Consider the following 18,149-nt stretch of genomic DNA (forward strand, 5'->3'; position numbering starts at 1 on the left):
CCTGTAAAAATGTTTTTAAAAAATTGAACAATACTATCAAATAACATGACCTAGTTGTTATTCAGGTGATGCCACATTTTAAAACCTGTGGAAAACATTATTTTCAAGTGTACATGGAAGATTTATCAAAATACATCACATGCTGAACCATGGAAACTACCTTTATTCCATATAGTTTTCACTGCTTTGTCAAAAATCAGTTGTCTACATTTATGTAAGTTTACTGCTACACTTTCTAATCTGCTCCATTAATCTATTTGTTTGTTCAGCCAAAACTATATTTTTTGACTACTGAAGCCCTACAGAATATACGGAAGTCATTTACCCTCAGTCCTCTAACCTTGTTTCTTCTCATTCAGTATTGAGTTGGTTATTCTATAACTTAGACCTCTCTTCACTTCACATCAGAATAGCTTTTTCACATGCACAGACAACTTGCTGAGATCTTAACAATAATTGCATTTAATCTACAGGTCAAGTTGGGAAGATATGACATCTTGAAAACACTGAGTCTTCCTACATGTGAAACATGGCTTATTTCTTCATTTATTTACTTTCTTTAGTAAGCTTTGTAGTTATTCTCATATAAACATTGTCCTTTTTTAAGATTTATATTTAAGTTTTTCACTTCTTGAAGTGCTCACGTAAATGTCAATGTTCAATGTAATTTAAATGTTGATTTTTATTTTAAATTCCACTTCTTCATTGATGGTATACAAAGTAACTGAAATTTGTTTATTAATTTTGTATCCTACAACTTGTTATAATTACTTATTAGTTGCTAGAAGGTTTTTTGTTGATTCTTTCCCATTTTCAAAGTAACTGAGACCATTTTATTTCCTCCTTCCAATTCTATATATTTTGTATTTCCTTTTCTTGTCTTAACACACTATGTAGGCCTTCCAGTACAATACTGAAAAATGGTGATGAGAGAGGATATTGCTGCCTTGTTCCTGATCATTCTGAAAAAGCTTCAAGTTTCTCACTGTTAAGTATGTTATAGGGTTTGGGTTTTTGTTGTTGTTGTTGTTTGTTTTTGTTTTCATTTTGTATATATTCTTTATCTACTTGAGGAAGTTTTCCTCTACTCCCTATTTACTGAGAGTTTATCATGAATAGGCTTTAAATTTTGTCAAATGCTTTTTCTACATCTATTGATACAATTTTTTCTTTACCCTATTAATATACTGGATTACATTAATAGATTTTTATTGATTTTTTTAATAATATTGTTCCATTCTTACACACCTGGGGCAAACCCTGCTTTGTTAAAGTTTGTATTTCTTTTTATACATTGTTAGATTTAATCCACTAATATTTCGTTCAGATTTTTGTATCTATGCTCATAAAAGATATGTCTGTAGTTTTCTTATAATGTCTTTGTCTAGTTTTAGAAATAGGGTGATGCTGGCTTGTTACCAGCTGCCTGCCTGGTGAGATGAGCTGGGTTCAAAGGAGCTGGCTGTATCAATAACAAAAATGGTGAAGAAACCACACAGCACAGGAACATGAATTTCTAAGAACAAGGGCAGGACAGCTCGGTGACCCCAAGGGTCAGCTCCACACTGGGCAGCACTGGAAAGAGCAAGAGAGCGAGCACACCTGAAACCCCCTTATTTACTGGGGAGAAGACATTCAATAGAATATTCCACCCAAATAAGGCAAGGGGTAGGGTTTCAAAGGGTGGAGTCTTGCTTGGTGATGTCCTGTGGTCAGCAGATTGATTGACATCTTGACAAGTCACACCCATCTCAGGTGCTCTGTGGGATCACAGGCAGAGCAAGAGGAAATGCACATTTGCGTGGCAAACCCAATCAGCATGCAACGCCAGACCACTCCCCTCATACATTCAAACGCTCATAGTCACACACACACACAGCCCATGGATGGCTCTGGACACTGGCTCAAGAATGATGTAGGGCTTGATGTGGTGGATATCTATAATCCCCACAGCTCAAGAGGTTGAGGCAGAAAGATTGCAAGACGGAGGCCAGGCTCCACAATTTAGTAAGACCCTGTCTCAAAATTTTACAAAAATAAAAAGGGGCTAGGAATGTAGCTCAGTGGTAGAGCACACTGGGTTCAGTCCCCAATACCACAAAAAGAGTAAAAGAGAGAATTAATTTCCTCTGATTCAATATTCTGAAAGAGAATGTAGAAAATTCTTTTTGTTTTTTTGTTAGTTTTCATTATATATTTGAAAGGACTCATTAATGAGCCCATCTGGGACTGGTACTTTGTTTTGGAAGGTTACTAATTATTCTGTTTCTTTAATGAGGTAGGTCTATTCGAATTGTCTATTTTTTCTAGTGTGAGTTTTTGCCAGATTCTGTCTTTCAAAGACTTGCTCCATTTCATCTCAGTTATCAAATTTGTGGGAATAGAATGATTCCTAACATTATTTTATTATCTTTTTAATATGCATGAGATCTATATTGATGTTCCTCTTTCATTTCTGATATTTGTAATATGTCTCCCTCCCACTTTCTCCCTTCCCCTCCGCCTCCTTTTCTCCTCCCCTCCCTCTCCCTCCTTTTTCTTAGTTAGCCTGGCTAGAGGTTTTAAATTTTATTGATCTTCTCAAAGAACCAGCTTTGGGATTTGTTGATTTTCTGTATTGATTTTCTATTTTTTAATTTATTTGTGCTCTAACTTTTATTATTTCTCTTAATTTACTTTTTATTTAATTTGCCTATCTTTTTCTAGCTTCCTAAGACAGAAACTTAGACTATTGATTTTATGCCTTCCTTCTTCTCTATGTATTCAATGCTATAAATTTCCCTTTAAGCACTACTTTTGAGGCATCCCACAAATTTTGATAGATTGCATTTTGATTTACATTTAGAGTATATCTTAATTTCTTTTGAGACTTATTCTTTGACCCACGTATTATTTAGATTTGACCCATTTGTTATTTAGAAGTTTACTGCTTAGTAAGTATTTGGGGATTTTCAGCTATCTTCCTGTTATTGATTTCTAGTTTAATTCTATTAAGGTATCAGAGCAGACATTGTATATTTTTTTTTAATTTATTAAGGTGTGTTTTGTAGTCCAGGATATATTCTGTCTTAGAAATGTGCCATGTGAGGTTCACATGAATGTAGTACCTGCTGTTCTTCTATAAGATGGTCCGCAGCTAGGAAGCGTATCTAGTTGATTGCTGATAGCATTGAGCTTGATGATGTCCTTCTGATTTTCTGCAGGTGAATATCTATCTCTCATAGAGGGATGTTAAAGTCTCCAACTCTAAGAGTTGAGTCATCTGTTTCTCTTCTAGTTGTTTTTGTCTCATGTGTTTTTACAATCTGTTATTTTAATCTTACACACAACTAAGATTGTTAAACATTCTTGAAGTACTAATCTATCATTATGTAATGCCCTTATCTCATTATTGATTTGGAAATCTGCTCTGTCTGAAATTAATACAGCTATTCCTACTTTCTTGGGATTTGTATAGGCATGGCATATCTTTCTTCATCCATTATTTCTAAATATGTATGTGTCTTTAAAATGGATCTCTTTTAGAAAACATATAATTGGGGATTTTTATCACTGTGACAATGCCTTTCTCTTAACTGGCATGTAATGTGCAATGTGATTATTTACGTATATTTTTGGATTGATATTTACCATATTCACTATGGTTTTCTACTAGTCACCCTTGTTCTTTGTTCCTATTTTGGGGTTCTATATTTTTTCTGCATCTTGTGGCTTATAGGATCCCATTTTCTCTGTTTTTCTTAGTATATCCATTATGCATTTTTGTTTGTATTTACCACTACTTGCCATAGTGTTACAATATGTATATACAACCAATCCAAGACCAATTTAAAATAACTCTACCACTTCACCGATGCTAAGTACCTACTAATAGCAAAATGCTCCTAATTCCCCCTTCTGCCCTTTGTATCCCTGTTGTCATTAATGTCATTTATTCATAAGCATATATTATGCACATATAATTAAATACAATGTTTATGTTATTATTTTGAATAAACTATTATCTGTCAGAGTAATTAAGGAAACAAGCTTTTATTTTACTTTTATGTGTTCTTTGTCTGATGCTCTCCTTTTATGGAGATCTGAGCTTCTGTCCTATATCATTTTCCTTCTCTCTGAAGAACTTCTTTTAACATTTCTTTGAATTCAAGTCTACTGAAACAAATGTCCTCGATTTCTGTTTATATGTAAAAGAATTTCTCCTTCACTTGTAAGGCTGTCTTCACAAAGGACAGAATTCTAGGTTTTCTTGCAACACTTTATATTTTTTACTCCATTCTCTTATTGATTGAATGGTTTCAGAGGAACTTCTCTTTATTCCTCTTTACATATTTTCCCCTTTGAAGTTTTCTTTTTTCTGAAGTTTGAAGATGATACACCTAGGTCTAGTTATTTCTTTTTGTTCTTGTTCTTGTTTTGTTTCATTTTGGGGCATGTGCCCTATTAATGTTCTCTGACATTTCTGGACCTATGGTTTTGTGTTTAACATTGATTGGGGGAATTTCTGAGTCATTATTACTTCAAATACTGCTTCCATTTCTTTTCCTCTTTCCTCCCCTTCTGGTATTGCTGTATGCATACATGATACCTTTTATAGTTGCCTTGGATACTCTGTTTTGTTTAGTTTTGTTGGGCAGGGCAGGCATTGGATTTTCAATTTTGGAAGTTGCTATCCTCGCATCCTCAACCTCAAAGATTCTTTTCTTAACCATGTCCAGGCTACTAATCAGCCCAATCAAAGGAATTCTTCATTTGTTATAATGTTTTTTATCTCAAGCATTTCTTTTTATTCTTTCCATGCATTTCCATCTCTGTCAGTATTTCTCATATGTTGTTTACCTTTTCCAGTACCCTTAGCATATTCATCATATTTTTTAAATTTATGGTTTGGTTAATCCAATATTCCTGCCACACGAGATTCTGGATCTGGTGCTTACTCAGCCCCTTCAATCTACATTTTGTTTTTTTTTTTTTTGTTTTTTTAATCTATATTTTCTAACCTTTTAGTGTGCTTTGGAATATTTTTGTTAAAATGTAGACATTAAGAACTAAGTACAAGGAATGGCAGTAATAGGCCTTTAATACACAGCACTAAAGTTTGTAGGTGGAGGGAGCATTCTATAATTCGATGATTAGGTCTCGATCTTTTGGTGAGCCTGTGTCTTGGACAGCAACTTCACCTGTGCTTCTCGGTTGTTTTCTCTCTCTTCTAGGTGGGACATGATGGCCAAAGGGGGTTGGACTGAATTTTACCTTTGCCTTAGGTTAGGCTCTGATAAAGCCCAGCAGGTAAGCTCTGGAAAAATGGTTTTTAATGAAGAAAAAAAAAACAGTTATGTTAAGAGGAACAGTGTGATCTGGGAATTTTGAAATGGTTCATTTTCCCTTCCCTGCTGAAGCACAAGGAACTTCTCCAGTGTGCACTGTGACAAACAGTTTGGGCTCCTAAAGGTAAAAGTCATAGAGGTGTGGAGTCCTCCTTGCTGACTGGAGCTTTTACCTCTCAGACTGTCCCACGGGGCCTCCAGCAACCACCAACTTCAGTCCAGCTTTTCCACCCTCACTTGCACTGGCTCCTGTAGAGGCTTCTCTGGAGTTTTCCTCCACGCAGATATTTGCATGCATCTGTCTGTCCTTCAATTTTGGAGGCTGCCATTTGCCTTGTAACTTCACCAGTCGACTGGATCTAATACCTGTGGATTTCTCAGTATGTTCACCTTTTCACTTGTTCTTAGAATGAAGTGATGACTTTTAAGTTCCTTAAATGCCATTCTAAAACCTGGAAGATCTGAGTCACCTATTTAAATATAACCTGTTGCTTTTCATTTGTAAAAATGACTATAGTAATAACATCAATCTGCCAATCTCAAATATTTTTAATATAGTTTTGAAGAGAACCAAGAACTATATAAATATAAGGGAAGTGTTGTTTAAATGAATGGCAGTTTGAGCTATCGCAATGTCAATTATTATCTCTGCAAAAATCTTGGGCAACATTATTTTAATAAAATACTAGGTCATCCCTAATTTTTTAGACTTTCTTACACTTTGCTAAACAAATAAATTGCATTTAGTTAAATTGACCAGTAAAACAATATTACATAAATTTCTAGCATAGTAGGTATTTCCAGAACCACTGAATCATTCATTGACTTTAAAAAGACTTTGATACTTCCTCAAAATCTAAAACTTCCTCAAATTTAAAACTTTTACCTTACACAAATAAAATCTAACATCCCAAATCAAATAATCACCACCTACAAAAAAAGAACTGAACTTCTACATTATAAAACTGAACTTAAGGGCTGGGGTTGTGGCTCAGTGGCAGAGCACTTGCCTAGTATGTGTAAGGCACTGGGTTCAATTCTCAGCACCACGGATCAATAAGTAAAATAAAGGTCCACTGATAACTAAAAGAATATTTTTTTAAAAAAAACTGAACTGAATAACCCAAAGACTGAACTTCTAAGCATAGTATCAATGATTTTTATATATCAATCCTGAGAATAAAACCTCAGTGTAAAGATTTTTTAGAAAACAACAATATGGAGGATCCTAAGTTCAAGGCCAGACTCAGCAATTCAGCAAGGCACTCAGGGAGATCCTGTCTCTAAATAAACTATAAAAGAGGTCGGGGATGTGGCTCAGTGGTTAAATACCCCTAGGTTTAATCTTCAATACCAAAAAAAAGAAAGAAAGAAAAGAATAACAACGGATACTAAAATAAACTGAATATGTGAAAAGAAAATTTCACAACATTGTTTAATGACACTTGTAAACTTGAACACAAGTTTTCCCCAAAAGTATTGCAATTTCCTTGATTTCCCCACAAGCTATTTTCTTAAATGCTTTTGTAACATTAGCTACTTCAAACTTTTGATGCACAATTTAAGAAGAAAAATGCATTGCAGAGGTAACTAACTTGTTTTCTGTCGACCTTATCCAAAGGCATTAAATTGAAGTTTCCATTCTGTGCTCTGAACCTTTGCTTTATAAGATGGTGATGAGAACACTTATATTCCTTGCTCTCATACTGAGTCCCTGTAACAAAACAGAGATAACAATCTTCTGAGTGCTTGCTCAGTACCATAGGAGACGTGCTATCTAAAAAAGGTTTATAGGGTACTAGAAGAACAGCGTGTTTACTGAGTTCTACAGGGAACACGTAGTTTACTGAGTTTCACAGGATACAGAGCAGTTTCTACTCTGCAGGGTTTATAATGTGCTGTTAGGTGGTCTATCTTAACAGCTGTATTATGGTGCCAGAAAATTTTGAGAATACTGGCAAAGAGCCTCAGAGTAGGTTACTAAATCTGAAAACATAAAATGAATATAAAGACCTTCAAGTTGAATTATAGTTGGCAAAATTCCTACTAATCTTTCCACCTGGCTACTGAATTTTAAAAGGATCATAATTTAAAAACAAATTTCTAAGTCTAGGAATTAAGCTACATTTAATGTCTAATGGCAAATACACTCAAAACAGCAACATCTTGGAAGCACTTCCTTTCAGTTTGTTATCATAATTATGATCTCTTTAATCCCACTTCAGGACTAGAAATAAAAGAATATAAGGTAGAGGGCTATAGTAAAAAAAAATAGAGTAAAATTCTAGAAATCATCAACAACATCATTTTGCAGAACAGCAGCCCATTTTAGTGGACTTGATAAACAAAAGTCACCCTAACAGTGAAACAAAAGGCAGCCCGGTCTCCTGACCCCTGGTCCGCTCTCCACACTTTAAATCACAACAAATTTATGGAAAGAAATAATAAATCCCATCAGACTCTGAAACATCACTTGTCAACACCAGAGTGAAGCTGGTGATAATGGGCAGCAACAAAAGCCGGGAGACAGCTAATGACAGCAGTAGGTGAGCAATTAGGTACAAAAGGCATGTAGCTCCCAAAACAAAGAGAGGAATATTCTCAGGTTATCATTGCTTGTGGATGCATTATTTACCACTAAGAAAAATATGGAGAGTTATTGGGAAGATGAACACTGTCTCTAAATAAAATATAAAAGAGGTCGGGAATGTGGCTCAGTGGTTAAACACCCCTAGGTTTTAATCTTTAATCTAATGCATGGGCTGTCTGGGATATTTCTTTTGCTCTTAGTTGGGAGGGGATATTGTCATGGGTCATCTTTTATAAAACAACAAAATAATTCATCTTCAGATAAAATTTAGCATATTATCAACTTGGATCAGACTGATTTCAGTGTTTGCTTCTATAACCATTTACATCAGAAAGATGTTTGTTAAAAGTGCAAGTTCTCAGAACCCACCCTAGGCCAACTGAATGGGCATCTCTGAATCAGGTGAACTTCTGACTTCCTGCCTATCTATAAATTCTGCCCTGAATGCTATAATTTCTTTCTAATGTATCAGTAGAAGAAAGTTTTAAATGTGGTAAAAAAAATTACTTAAAACCTCCTACTTTTTATCCTGAACAATTTTAAAAGCTCAGTTTCTTAGTTCTTAGAGCTCAGGATAATATTGTTTTAAGTGTTTCCAATTTCTGCTTGAACCAGAATAATAATGGTGGAAAATAAATGTATTCAAGAGATATAAGGGGAGTTATAGCTAAATCTTCTAATGTGCCAGGCATTATTATTACTGCTTTATATGTATTAAAAACTCAAACCTCAAAAAAGCTCAATAGTAAGATTTATTACTACTTAGGATATGATTCCCATTTTGTGGTTATAGAAACTGCAATACCCAAAGGTTGAATAGATGTTAACAGCATGAAGAATTAGTAAGTGGAAGAACCATGATTCAAATCAAGTTCTAATCGTCAGTCACTATTCTAAACCACCTCCCCAGTGCTCCCCATGGAAGTCTATGAGACTGAGTGACCAGTTGCATATGAACTATAATGTGAAGTTGACCCCAAAATTTGTGCAGCTTTTATGTGTCAAATGAAATAAATAATTTTTTTTTCAAAGATGGCTAACAGAACAAAAGAAAAACTGCAGTCTGGTAGAAAATAATTGCGGCTCATATATCTGATAAAACTGTCAAATTTCTGAAGTCTTAAAACTCAATAGTATGAAAACAAAAACTGAATTAAAAGTAAGTGAAAGAATCTAGTAGACATTTCACAAAAGAAGGCAAAGGGTGACAAATAAGCATATGGTAAGATGCTTCCTATCATTAGACAAAGGAAACAAAAATTAAAACCACAATGAGACACCTCTATATATCTGGAATGATGGAGGGAAGGACGCCTTGACAGTTCCAATATCAAATCCTGGGGAGGAGTCAGAGTAACTAGAACTCTGATAAACTGTAAGTGAGAATGCAATATTGTGTGGCTGGTTTAACAGTTAGGTACTTCTTATAAAGAAAAGCATGCAACTGGGGAAAGTTTTTGTAATCCCAGAGATTCAGGAGGCTGAGGCAGAAGGATCACAAATTCAAGGCCAGCCTTGTCTCAAATTTTTAAAAAACATAATTCATCAACTCCAAGATAACTAATACCAGTTTTGTGGAGATCAGGAACAGGTTCTTGTTCCCCAGTGTTGAAGAATAAACACATGAGAAATGCCAAGGCAAGGGTAGCAAGCAAGTTTTATTTAAGAAAATAATAGAGAACAGATTCCACCAGAGAGGAGGGGGCCTCAGAGCCAAAAGTCCATGGAAGGGGATACAACTTGTTTTCTTATAGATCCCAGTAGCCATCTCTTTAATCATTGTCTTCTCTCTATTCCTTGTATATATGTCTAGGAGCAAGAGATGTAATGTTGCATTGTGTTTACTGATATTCACACAGACTCAGGAAACAACATATGGGACCTTTGTAAAATAATAGTTAAGAAAGAGGCAAAGATTAGCTTCAGAAATAAAACAATTTGCCCAAGATTTGTCAAGAGGCCACCTAACCTGAATTAGACTCTGCCTCTCACCTTATTTCATTTTGGGATGACTCCAAAGTAGGCTAGACTTAAGTTCATTTAAAGTTAAGTTCAAAAGATTTTTGTTAAAAAGATTATTGTGATCTCAAAATAAACAGGGGATATAATATTACAGCATTACATCTGAAACTGCCGCAGTCTGGATGGGCACAAACCATGAGCCACTCAAGCAGGAACAAGCTTTATTTCCAAACTCCACCAGCACACTCCCCAGGAACTCTCCCGAATGCCACCCACGTGGCTCCTCCAGGAACACACCACATACCGGAAATCCCTCCTCCCAAAATCCCTTCTCTGGCACTTCCCCAACCAATGGACAGCAGGGGTCTAATATACAATTGAATACACAGCTTAACATAACCATCATCATCTCAATGGCTTGCTGGCAAAAATGCCATGCGTCATCCCGACTCGGCTATGGCTCTCAACATGAAACATGAATCAAACAAGGTAAGAAAGTGGCAAAAATGTCTTCATATTTCAAATTGTCAAACTTTAAATAAATTGGGCTCTCCTTTTTATCTTCCAAAAATAACATTTAAGTTCCCATCCCAGTGTAAAGAGTAACACAAAATGTTATACATAACTTGTTGATGGGAGGTTATTTTTATCCAGTTACAAAATATTAAATGACATAAATACATTCCCATCTAATTCTATGTAAGTATGAAAGAGATTACTGCTACAAAAAGCTTTAGTTTGGAGAACACAGCTTGGTAATATGCTCTCCTAAACTTTATATTCTAAATACCAGTACACTTGGAGGACATGAATACATTCTACTATACAAAGAAGCCAGTAACAGCATCGCAATTACATTGATGTCTTTATATTAAGCAAGTTTAACTTAAAAAAAAATTTAGAATCCGATGTGTAGAATAATAATCTAAAATAATAATTGTTTGTCTTAAAAGAGTTGTATAAAGTCTAATTCTTTTAAGACCAGATTTCCTAAATAATAAAACCTGACACAAGAAATAATGTTGATAATTAAGAGCGAACTGGTGTTTTAAGAAACCCTTGTTAGTTCCACAGATAGAGAATTAAATTCAGGTTTATATCAGTACCTTAAAATTTGACCTTGGGGAAAAAAAAAAACCTGAAATAATTTTAACTGATTGTGCTAATTATAGCCAACTTAATCACACACAAAGTTTTTGAGTTTAACCTCCACAAATGTTGTATAATTTACTTAACATTCTATAACTTGTTTACTTTATCATAAAAAAAGACTTTCTCATCCAGAAACATTTCTTATTCCCCCTAATTTCCATACTGAAATATATTTCCATACCTAGTACTGTCTTCTATCTCTTTACAAGTTGCTGACCCTTTTTAAAATTCACATCTGAGATAATCTTCATGAAATTTCTGAATTTAGAGATATTACTCCACTTTAATAAGATAAAAAACTTATTGCATTTTACAATACTTTAATTGAAACAGCTGAAACTTTTTGGACTCTTTGAATATAGAATTACTCCTGTTCAAATTTTAACTCTTATTAACCCTGCTTTTAGTGAGGAACCATAAACAAAGAAACTGTAAACTCCTTTTTTTTCAGTTATCAATTCATAAAAACACATTTAATATTTAAATATATATTGCCTTATGGAGTTTAAGAAGTCAAGAGTAGTGGAATTTACATACTGCAGTTGATGTTTTAGCATTTTAACTTTGCAAGTTAGTCAGATGTCTTCTTTAACAAACACATTTATGAAGATTAATCCCATTTATGTTAAATCTAATTTACTCAGATGTGTTTTTGTTTGTTTGTTTGTGTGTGTGTGTGTGTGTGTGTATGTGGTGCTGAGGATTGAACCCAGGGCTTTGTGCATGTGAGGCAAGCACTCTACCAACTGAACTATAGCCCCAGCCCATAATTTACTCAGTTTTAACTGTTAACTTTAGGTTACCCATAAACAAACAAGATATCAGAGAAGTGTAATTAATTGTATAAGCCATTTTTTCCCTGTTGAAGAAAATCCTAGAAGCAATAGATATTGTACTTCAAACATTTTATAGAAATTAACACTTGATTAATTGACCCCCTTTAAAATCTTGTGGGTTAGTCATTTTAAAGACATCTTTACTCTTATCTGTTTACCCAATTTAAATTGAATTTTACTTAAAGGTTTAAAATCACATGAACTAAAAGGTATTTGGATCCATTTCTTTTTCTTAAATTTTAATATCAAATTAATTGATTTATTAATTTAATTTTCATTTATCTATATGCCGATTTTGGTACCAAGTAAATGATATGTAGATAAAGACACATACATACACACACAATACACAAGTGCACATAAATATACATAAAAACTAAAAGGAAACGAGGATTTTTGAGTTTTCCCTTGACTAATTGTGCTGTGAGTAGACACAGAAGGAAAAACAGTGGGGGAAAAAAAAAAAACTTGTATAGTTAGGTAAAACAAGACTGATCACAAAAAAAATATATTAATTTAGGTGCGCAGGATTCAAATGTGAATTCGCCACAAAACCATGAGTTCAAAAAATACAATTTTTTTTTAAAAAATACAGGAGTTCTAAAAAAAATGATATGACCATAATTATTATGACCATAATTATTCTAGTAAAGGAGCATATAGAGAACATCTTTATCAGACCAAAGTGCGGGATGAGATTAGAGTCAGCCCAGATGATGAAAGAATGTGGGAGCCAGTGAAATCCTCAGGTAAAGGTTCTCCGTGTAAAGAAAGAAGACTCACTTGTACTTAGGGGATCCTTTTATTTTCCTTCCTTTTACAAAACAGGCTAAGCTGCAGAATGGTATTAGAATTTACATTTCCCTCAGATGGCCATGATTCTCCATCATAGAGTTTGTACTGAAGCCATGCTTGGCAGTAGAGGAAAATTAGGTGCTTTTTCATGAGCATCTGTGGGTCAACCTTGTCCCATTATTTCAGTATGCAGGCTGGTGGTAAACCTGGCATGACTGTTGAGAGCTCCCGTCTGAATAAGATGAAAATAGAACTCAGGTGCCTGCGCCAGGGAACCTGCCCACTTTCCCAGACACTCTCTTTAATGAGCTTCTGATGGTCTGCAATCCTGCCTCTTACTCCCATGGCCTGCTTCATTTATTGCAGCCTTACCAGCAGGGATGTGAGTGTCTTTGTTTGCCACATGCCAAAGACCCAGAAACTCAGAGTTAGTGGTTCTTACGGGCTTCCCCTGGCCACTATCAAATTTCCAAATGCAGTGCCCCATGAAGAAAAAAAATTATGGCCTACATACAGTAGAATGTATTCCTCTGCTCTGTGCATCTATATGATTATGTACTCTGGTCTGTAAAAATTGTCCCTCATTCATATAGAGCTCATGGAGACTATGGAGGGCCAGAGTCATTAGGGGTAAAGGCTGGAATAAAGAACTTATGCTTGAATTGTTGTGGGCCAAAGGAATCTCCAGAGGGCAAGAGGGATATATAGTGGTTGTTGAATACTTCATGTCCTTTTCCTAGAGGAATAAAATATCCCTCTCTCAATGGCTAGAGTCTGATCAGCAAGAGAAAGGAGGTGCTAAGGAAGAAAGGGAACAGGAGGCAAGTGTCAGCTCACATGGAGGTGTACGTGTTACTGGGGTATTCACTCAGCACTGCCCAATCAACCATTCACCATAGGATACCCAGAGGGCTGTTGGGAGATGGGGTCAAACAGGGAAACTTTGAGATCCACTGAGGAGCGGCCTTAGCCAGGACCTCACTATTTTTGCCCAACTTTGCCTAAATCCTCACCTCCAAATTTAGACTAAGAACATGGGCTACTGTCTGCTGGCACCAGTCATACTCCAAGCCAGGACAGAAAAACAGAAAACCACCTTTGCAAAGTGCAACATGCCTGACCTGCAGGGCAGGTGATTAGGATCCACAAAAAGTCCTGAAGCCTTTCACCTAAGACTTGAGGTTGGCAACTGTGCAACAGGTTTAAGTGGCTGATGGGTTCTCAGAATTGTCCTCCAAAAGGAAAGAGTCAGAAATATGTAAGGTGCACACAAGCTTACCTCAGTGGTGGTCCTGGGTGAGCAACCAGCTGATACCCGTCTTGTGGAGATCAGGAATGGTTTCTTGGTTCCCCAGTGTTGAAGAATGTGGAGACAAGTGTAGCAGGCAAGTTTTATGTAAGAAAGTGACAAAGGACAGACTTCTCCAGAAAGGAGGGGGCCACAGAGCCAAAAGCCCATCGAAAAGGGTATGACTTTCTTCCTTGGAGACCCCAGAAATTGCCCCCCGCCTTTATCATTGTCTTCCCTTTCTTTCTTTTATATATTAGGAGGAGCAGGAGTCCAGAGGTTAATTGTCAGCAACCCAGAGTGCCAAGGAGAAAAATCACAGAAGTTAACTATCAGCAAGCAACTCTTTGTTCTCTCTCTGATAACTAGTCATCACCCTCTCTGTCCCCATCATTCATTTCCTACACTGACTGCCTGACCTTTGCCCCTGCCTCAGTTTGATGAGGAATGTGACATATTCTGTCTATTTAGGCCAGGCAGGGCTGCAGGTGAATTGCTTTTTGGCAAAGAAAGCTTGTGGGTGTAAGCACAGCAGGCCATTATAGAACTGTTCTCTTAACCTTGTCCCCCTCACCAATTCTCATCTATCTGTCCCCTAATAGAACCACTTAAAAGATTTGCAGTTGGTTACATTGACTTTAATGGAATTTTAAATAGTGTAGCCTGGAGTGTGTGACAATATATGTATAGAAGTTAACTAAAAATTAATGTCTAAGCATGAAAAAGGTCCATAATCTAGAAGTTGCTATTGAAACCAGTTTTGAGATGAGACTAGATTCTCCGCTTCACCAAATTCCTCCTGGGTAGTTGCCTAGTAAAATTTAAAGAATAAAATCCACAGACAGCAATGGAAATGAAGAGTTCATACAATAGGGTTTATTTAAGTGAGAAGAAAGAGAACTTCCACCACTCAGGAGGGGCTCTGATAGTAGAAAAACCCATTTTGGTGTGCTATCTTGGGAGTTTATTCAGTTCTAGGTAGAGCATGAAGCAAAATCCATGTTAAACAGGCATTGAAAACAGCACCAAAATAAGTGATCAAAATCTATGTGAACCAGGTATTGAAAACAGCACCAAGGCTATCCCCTTCCTATAACGTGCATCTGGATTCAGTCCCACCTTCCATGTTTTCCCACCTCTGGGACAAAGTAGCTAGCTGGAACCATTCCCACAGGTGAGCCCCATGGTCTTTTACATTTGAAATAGGCCTTAATGGTGCTCACTAATATTTCCACCCGCTGGCCTCCAGATATGGTTTCTGCATTTGAACAGACCTGGATTGGGGCCCATCATTTCCAGTTGCTGACCATTGACTATTATCATTCACTACTATAAATACTTCTTTTATCCTGTGTTCATCAGCTATTGAAATATTGGAAATTATCATATTGGTTGTCAGACACAGATCTTTATAGCCAAAAAGTATGACTTGTTGACTAGTATATAAGTATCAGGAATGTTGACTCTAAAAGTTAATCAAACATATTCATGACATATAGATTGACCAAAATATTTGAGGCATTCCAACTGTAAGGGTAAAAGAAATTGAAGTTAAAGCGTAAAAGTTAAAGCGTAAAAGATCGGGTGTTGTAAAAGTTTCTAAGCTGCAAGGTCTGAGTTAGCTGTTAAGACAATGCTTAGAACCACCCAGTAAACATTTCCCCTGATTGGTTGTTTAATAACTGAAGGGGTCTGTGTGGTTGCACGCAGGCATTGCAGGGCCTGGACCAATCAGTTTAAATGTAACCCCCTCCTTAGGAATGACCTATCACTCCAGCCTGACCTGTTCCCGCCAATGAATGAACCAATCATGTTTAGGAGTTGTTGTTCAATTTTCCCGCGCCTCATGATGATTTGTTCTGATGTATACAAAGCCCTCCGCCCTCCCCAAAAAGTGTACTTAAGCAATCCTCAGCCCCTGCTCGGGGCTCTGGGCTGCTTTCCCTTCTTTAGTGGGCACGGAGCCCCAGCATGCTGGTTCAATAAACCCCCACTTCTGCCAATTGCATGAGTGGTCACTTGGTGGTCTCTTTCTCCGACGTTTCGCGGGACCCTTACACAACCTTTGCATCAAGAAGCAGCAAATTTCTTATCTTTCACCATTAGAGATGGAACCTGAAACTTGATTGCCTAATCTGTCCTGCTTGTAGTCCTCAGTATGGGAGGACTGATGCTAACTACAATGCTGTTGTGTCCATTTCAAGTGAATTTTTCATTCAAGATATACTCAGATAACATAGAAAATAAAGAATTAAGACTTCATTCAGCCTACAAAATAATTTAGAAGAAATTTTGAAGACATTATCTGCTAATAAACTTCAAATTGCTCCAAAAAGTCATTATTTTTTTAGGATATTTAAAGGTGAAAACCCAGAATGAAATAATAAATATCTGTTATTTTGTTGTTATTATAAGTAGTTTGGTTTCCACATTACGACAATAGAGAAAAACAAAACTAAAACTCCTTGGCCAACTGGAAATATTTTAACCGGCCTTTCTCAAAAATTCAGCCTCTGACAAACCAGCCACTACCTCAGAGCTAAGCCTGTCCAAGAACGGGGGCTTGACCCTTATCCTTGGAAAGACCGACAGAGCGCTCCAAGGCACATACCCACCCTGCTGAGTTGTTTATCTACAAATAACAGGAGAGATCTGCTGGCCAGGTGTCCCTGACTCAGTCAGGCTAGGTGGGGACCCATAGAAACCCCCTAGCAGCCACCAATCAGCATGAGACAGGGAAATACCTGGGATGCCAGATGACCCTCCCAGTAGTTTATGGTGGTTGATAACGTGTTGGGAAACCATGTAGTTCAGCACGTACTCCCCTCATGGCTTAAACCAATCAGTTCAAATGAATCCCCCTCTTTTACTAGCCAATCACCCCTACTCAACTTGTTCCTGCCAGTGAATGTGCTAATCATGTTTTAGAGTTGTTTTATGATTTTCCCGCAGTGTGTGATGATTTGCTAAGAGATGTTATGATGTATGTGGGGTCCCTGCCTTCCCCAAAGAGTGTATAAAACTGCTGCAAACCCTCGGCTGGGGCCTCTCAGCGTCACTAGTTGCTGTGTGTGCACAGAGGACCGAGCTAGCTCGCAATAAACACCTCTTTGCTGCTCACATCGATCTTGGTCTCTAAAGGTCTTTTGGGGGTCCCGAATTCGAGCATAACACCTCTTCCCAAGAAATTGATATTCCCAAATTACTGCTACCCTGCTGTCACCTCAGGCTCAGCTCCTCTAAGTCAATTTCCTAACACAACTAAAAATAATTTCTTCTAGTCTTCATGTCCACCTTATAAGCCTGAATATTTCCAGGAACTCACTTGTGTCTTCCACTCAACCACCTCCTTTCACATTCCTCCAGCATTCTTTGACTTATGGTTTAAGTCCTATTGACCTACTTGATCTGCATTGTCAGGGTCAATGCCACACCAGAGATCTAGAGGTCTCCCTTCAATTAAAAAAAAAAAAAAAAATGACTCCTAACAATTATCCATTCTGAACAGAGGCACAGAAACAAAATCACACCAGCAATCACTTTACTCCATTGTATATTACCCTGTGGGCAATACAATCTCTTTCCTTTCAAGCTTGGATTTAGACATGAAGAGGCAAGAAGAGAAAATAGGTAGGAAAGAAGGTAAAATGGGAGCTGAAATGCAGGGATTGAGACAATGTTTTCACAGATGAAAAATTAGTAATATTAACTCTTGGGTTTTGGAATAGAGAACTGAACCCAATAGTGTGGTGCTCTCTCTACATCATTTTGGAAATGGTGCAGTATTTTGAGGTGTCAATATATTTCTCATTAATGTATATTGTTTCATTAATTCTATTAAATGACAAGTTTAATTGGGAGTTCACTGAATTCTGATGCATAGTGAACCACTACCTGACTGAGACTAACAATGATAGGAAATCAATTCACAAAGGAAACTATTTGACTATGAAAATCTCCAGAGTAGTCTCAAATTATGGTTTTAAATGCTCCTAGTATCTTCTTTATATCATACTAGACAATGCCAAATTCTCAGAAAACGTAATCATTAATATTGAACGAATATTGGCAGAACTGACTTAAAAATGCAAATATAATTACAAAGACAAAAGGTAGAAGGCTCTTACCACATTTCAAGAAAAACTTTCTACTCATGTGCACTGTTAGCAAGATCAGAATTTGTATACCTTACTCTGAAA

This window comes from Marmota flaviventris, chromosome 7, assembly GCF_047511675.1.
Source record: "Marmota flaviventris isolate mMarFla1 chromosome 7, mMarFla1.hap1, whole genome shotgun sequence".
Classification (NCBI taxonomy): domain Eukaryota; kingdom Metazoa; phylum Chordata; class Mammalia; order Rodentia; family Sciuridae; genus Marmota; species Marmota flaviventris.